This window comes from Amborella trichopoda, chromosome 3 (assembly GCF_054954075.1).
Source record: "Amborella trichopoda isolate Santa Cruz 75 chromosome 3, AtrichopodaSantaCruz75HAP2 v2.0, whole genome shotgun sequence".
NCBI classification, from domain to species: Eukaryota; Viridiplantae; Streptophyta; class Magnoliopsida; order Amborellales; family Amborellaceae; genus Amborella; species Amborella trichopoda.
The window spans coordinates 1,953,156-1,958,765 of record NC_142338.1 but is presented as its reverse complement, the minus strand read 5'-3'; positions in this window follow the sequence as shown (position 1 = coordinate 1,958,765).

Here is a 5,610-nt window from a genome sequence, read left to right as displayed (position 1 = left end):
AGTTGCATAATTATTAATTACAATGTACCAAAAATCGACTTGGCCAAGGTACTGAGCCCTTGGCTAAGGCGAGTTACTCAGACTCTCGGATGAGTCCGAGTAACTTGTCTAAGTCCAGCACGGGATAAAAAAAAAAAAAACTATATATTATTATATATTATATAGCCTTCTTGTTTCTTATATAAAATACTAAATGGCATATTGGTTAAGTGGCTTGCTCGTGGTATGTCTTGTTGGGGTAAGTTTGGGGATGAATTCTCAACCCTCTTGAATCCTTTTTCTCCTTTTTTAACTCCTTATAAAGTTTGGCGATCAGTTCTCTACCCTCTTGAATTCCTTTTTCTCTTTTTTTAACTCCTTAAAAAAAGGGCTGGGTATAAAAACAAAAGGAGGGAGGTGTGTATGTGGGGGTTTGAGGCCCAACCAAGATAGCAAATAAGCACACACGCTACCCAACGTGCCTTGTGAACACTATTGAATAGAAATCAATACATTCAAACTATATATAAACTATACATGCTGGGTGTACAGCAAAACTCACCTCACCCAATAGGGCGAGGGAGAGTAACTTGGCTTAATGCCCGTACACGGATTGATTATTTATCATTAGCTTGATATCTTTATGGGGTGCACATTTCATGGTTCGTAAGTACACACATGTGCTTTCTCTACTTTACTATTGATCAATAGAATAGGGTACATTAATTAGTTTGTGAGAAGCAAGCAAGTATTTTAGCAGTAACTGTTTAATCTCTCTAGACTGTATATAGGGACCGATTTGAAAATAACACTTGCTATCTCCATGCTCTCATACACTAGCCATGCAAGAAGGTGTTTTGATTAAGCTTTTTTTATGACAAAAGTTTAAATTTTTTTTGTGTTATACAAGTTTAACGGTTATAGAACTTATAATGCCTCTTGATTATTGGAAATGTTAGTTGTTTTTTAGGTTCTTTTGTGATTACACTAGTAGAAGTAGTATGTGTTTTTTATATTTCTTATTTTAGGTTGTCTTAGATACATTTCCAACTGATCTAACAATTAATAGAGTGACATCAGTAGATTGTTGCTTCACTTGCCTTTTCCATGCACTTGCTAAAATATTTCAGAGTTTTTAAAATCTTCTAGTAAAGTTTGTGGACTGTAAAGAATTTCTCTTGCTGTATGTATTTCCTTTCTTTTGCTCTTTTGGTAGCAAGCTAGTCCTAAGTTTTGTTAGTGGAAAAAAGTTGTTCGCCTTGCCCATCGTGTCCCAGTGTCATTCCATTGTACCAAAGCCATGAGACTTGCTTTTTATTATTCTTTTCTTTTTTTATTTTTTCCCCTCCTTTGATACTTTCTTGAAAGTAAAATGTATTTGCATGTTCCTCCATTTTGCTTTTCTCTTATAACCATTTTGTACTTCTTTTATACTCGAGTTTTGTCAACCGTAAATAAGTTATCACTAATCTTTTATACTTGGGCATTCCTGAGAATTTATAGGGTTTTGATATTAAGTAGTGTTCCAAAAAACTCCGGGTGGTGCCTAGGAAGCCGGGAGGGTCCATGCCACCCAACGTATAGCCTGGCGCCTAGAACCTAGGCAGCCCATTAGAATAAAAAGTTGTTCTAAGGTCAGATATTGTATAAAAAATTAAAAAATACATATTGAGACATATCCTAGTCAATAATTCCATGCATTTCAAATTGAGACATATTAAAAAATATGTATTGAGAGACATATTTTTCTCTATAATCCAAGATAGCAATTTAGCAAGACATGAATTCATCATCAAGAAAATGAAAAAGAAAGAAGAGAAATAACATATATAAGAGTTAGGGGGCACATCAAATATCTATTGTCCACAAGTCCACTTACACTCCTCCGTACTTCATAAGTCCATATCGAATTATCCATTGTCCACACATAGTTAAAACTTAAAAAGTTTACAAACCACAGAACACAACCAAGTGGAGAAAAAGAAAAATGAAAAAAATATAGACTTGAAGACTTAAAAGACTATTCAATCATCACTCATCATCAGAGAAAACAGGGTCAAGTGCATTTGCATCATATGCATTGAAGTTGAGGCCATCATCATTAGAATCATTTCCCTCCTTAAAATAATGGTTGTCCTCCTTTGTCTCTTATGAATCTGCATTTGCTTTCTCTTTTCCTCCTCCACCCTTATCCTCTAGGAAGAAGATCTAGTGGCCCTAGGAGGGTCGGTTGATGTCCCTGAGGCTTCCATGACCAGATCCCATGTCAATCCTTCATGCCCCTCGACCTCATTATCATCAATCAACCATTCCATAGTATTATCCATATTCTTTTATCTGAGGGGTCTCTCTTATATCTTTTAGCAAATCTCTTCTTCAAGTATTAATTATACTCGACATAGACTAGGTCATTAAGCCACTTTGATTCAAACATGTTCCTTTACTTTGTGTGAATCTAATAAAATCAAATGAAACTAATTAATATAAATACATAATACTACAGAACTACAAATTTACAACTAACATAGTAATAAGTTTCTACTAACTAACTAGTAACTACTTTACAAATTAGTAAATTGTAATTTTTAAACTAAATTACCATCTTAAAAGTACTCCAATTCCACTCATAGCTGGACGTGGTAATGATTTGGCTCAAGACCCGAATAGCCAACTTTTGTAAATGTGGAGCACTACACCTATGTTGGCTCCACCAATTGGGTGCAAATTGATTATGCATTACAATTATTAATTATATATGAAATATTGATTATGGAAAACAAACAACAAACATGAAATGTAACTTGAAATTGAGGAACTTAAGAATATAATTACCTCGATCAATTTTGGTCCTTTGTCTTACCGTCGTTGGACTCTCAAAAGACTTTAATCCACACTTGTAACTTATTAGCTCATCAGCGCATATAATGTCCTGGATATCTGGTATAGGGACTAGCACATCTACACACTTATTAAAGCTAGTCATAATTGTGTGTATGTTCATATCAGCATAAAAAAAGCTGGGTTCGATAAATAACCAGCAGCAATTATCGTGAATAATCTTCAAAACAGGCTCAAAGTGGCTCACATCATCATCTAAATTATGTGTTCTCTCTTGTGCAACTCTCCATTGCCTCATATATGTAACCCATGGAGAGCATGTCACTATCAACAATGTGAAGGTTTCTGACAATTGAAAAAAAATACCTTAAGGGCATCATTCATCCCTTGCCAAAAAGCCTTAAAAATGATAATATCCTCACCTTCTTCCTTTTTTGATCCTTGGACCACTGGCATGCTCTATCCGAGTTAAACATTTGCCTCAACTAGATTCTCCTCGAATATATGCTATCTAAGCATAGCTACTAGGTAGCAAATCTTGTGACCTCGCGCCTCACAATCTCTTTCTTCTTTGTAAATATACACATCATGATGAGGGTGAGGGTGTGGCTATACAAGGAAGTTGTAACTGAATTTTCCTTCTTAACTACATATGAAATATCGCTCATACCCCCAAGAACCTTATGCACGAGGTCGATACAATGTGCTTTGCATGATGTTCAAAAGATAATAGGGTAAGCTATGTGCAATAAATTAGCAGCAACAACATTCGGTGCAACATTATCTGTGACAACTTATATAACATGCTGCTTCCCATATAACATGCTGCTTCCCAACCTCCTTCATGCCCTTCTCCATCATTTGAAATAAGTAATGGGCATCATAATTATAATCAGAGGCATCAATTAACCTCAAAAAAATATTCCCTAAAAGATAATTCACTAGCAAATTCATTTTGCTTCTTCTCTTCTTATCACTCCAAGTATCAATCATAACAAAAACCCCATATTGAGCCTATGCATCATTTTGAACCTCAACAATCTCACTCGTGACAATCACCTCTTCTTTGAAAAGAGGCTTTGAAAGCTCTTATGGGGTTGGGGGCTTCATCCCATTTCCAAATTCTCCATTTGCCTCTACCAAGGTGTAGAAGCTGCTTAGTTGAGCGGCATTGAAAGGATTGCTGCCTCATAAAACCATCTAGAAATGTATTGTGCAGCTCTATCTCTCTCTCATCCTTCTTGATTCTATTCTCCATAGGAAAATTGTTTGCTTCCTTTTTTTCTCTCTTGCTACCTCAAGGTCAGGCTGGGGCAAAAAACAATCCATAAACCGTCTAATCTAAGGGCTCTTAGACCCCCCACTCCTAGAACCAAGTACAACTTCCTTTTGCTTCCCCTAGTTTGGGATACAACAAGGTGTTCCACCTCTTGACACCCCTCTTGATCACTATCATCATCATCAAAATTGACAAACCCCAAACCTTAGCTGTGCTATGGATGCCTCGCTCTCCTCATTATTTACAATACTAATAAAAACAATTTCTCCTCTCTAATAGCATCAAGAACTTTTTTACATGGGGCAACATCCCCCCTGAGACCGGCAAGATGTTTCTTAAATATGTTTATGCCCACCTTTGTATCCTTTTCAGAGTAATTGCATCATACACAATTTATCCAAATGATTCAAGCTATTGCCATATTTCCAACCCGAATCACCACTTCTGCGAGTTCCTGAAGTAGACACCTCAAAATAATACAAGTAATCTAAAAAAAAAAAAAATTTCACTAACTTTGATAACTCGATCTCCAAAGTTCCGCCTTTGAGATGTTTTCTAATCACAAAGTCTTCTAAAAACCCCTCAAATAGACCTATAAAACCTCCAAAACTAAATTTAATCTCAACGGGTGATCCTTAGATCTATTTCTCGTAACTTTGAGAAATCCTTCAATACTATAGAAATTATCAAAATCTAGTATTTGAGGTTCCTCTCTCTAAAATGGGCTCTAATGGGGTTTAGGTTCATTTCAAACCTAAACCTCAACGAGGGCCATTTCCGCCTTGTGTAAGGTGCAGGTCCTGGGCGGCCACCTAGGGTTAGGCCGCTTATTTTAGGTGGGATATGGATATCTCAAGTTCATATTGATATACATCATTATGGATGTATATGTATATATCTCTTGATAAGGTTACGTATCTAGAAGAAAGAGACCAAGTTACTTGGTCATCAAGTTATCATACCATATTTATCTCATGTAATTGTGTGATTGTCCTCTATATATAGAGGAACTTATTGATATAAACATTCATCCAATATAATGAAGATGTAGCCAGTTGGGGCTTTGGATCCTTGGACGTAAGGCTTCGGCCTGAACTACATAAATGTTGTGTTCTCTCTCCATTCTATGCTCCCACAAATTCTAACATGGTATCAGAGCAAGGTTCATGATTTGATAGCAAGGTTCACGATTTGGTATTTCATCTGGAGTCTGTTGTTCAAGTTTTCTTGATAAGTGAAGCCCTCAATCTCAGCCTCACTCTCTCTGATGTTATTTTTCTCTCTCTCTTCACCTTCTCCTCGTAATTGAACATAGCAAGTGCTCACTTAACTGCTAGACCTCCGAGGAGCTTATAGCACAGAGACTTGTGCTTGTGCAATAGCACAAAGGCCTCTATTGTTCACCTTCTAATTCTCAGCGTACAATTCCACACTATTCTCGTGAAAATTAAACTTTTTTGCACAACAGATGTCAACTCCCTAATCCTTTTACCCTTCTCCCACCTAAATGCCTT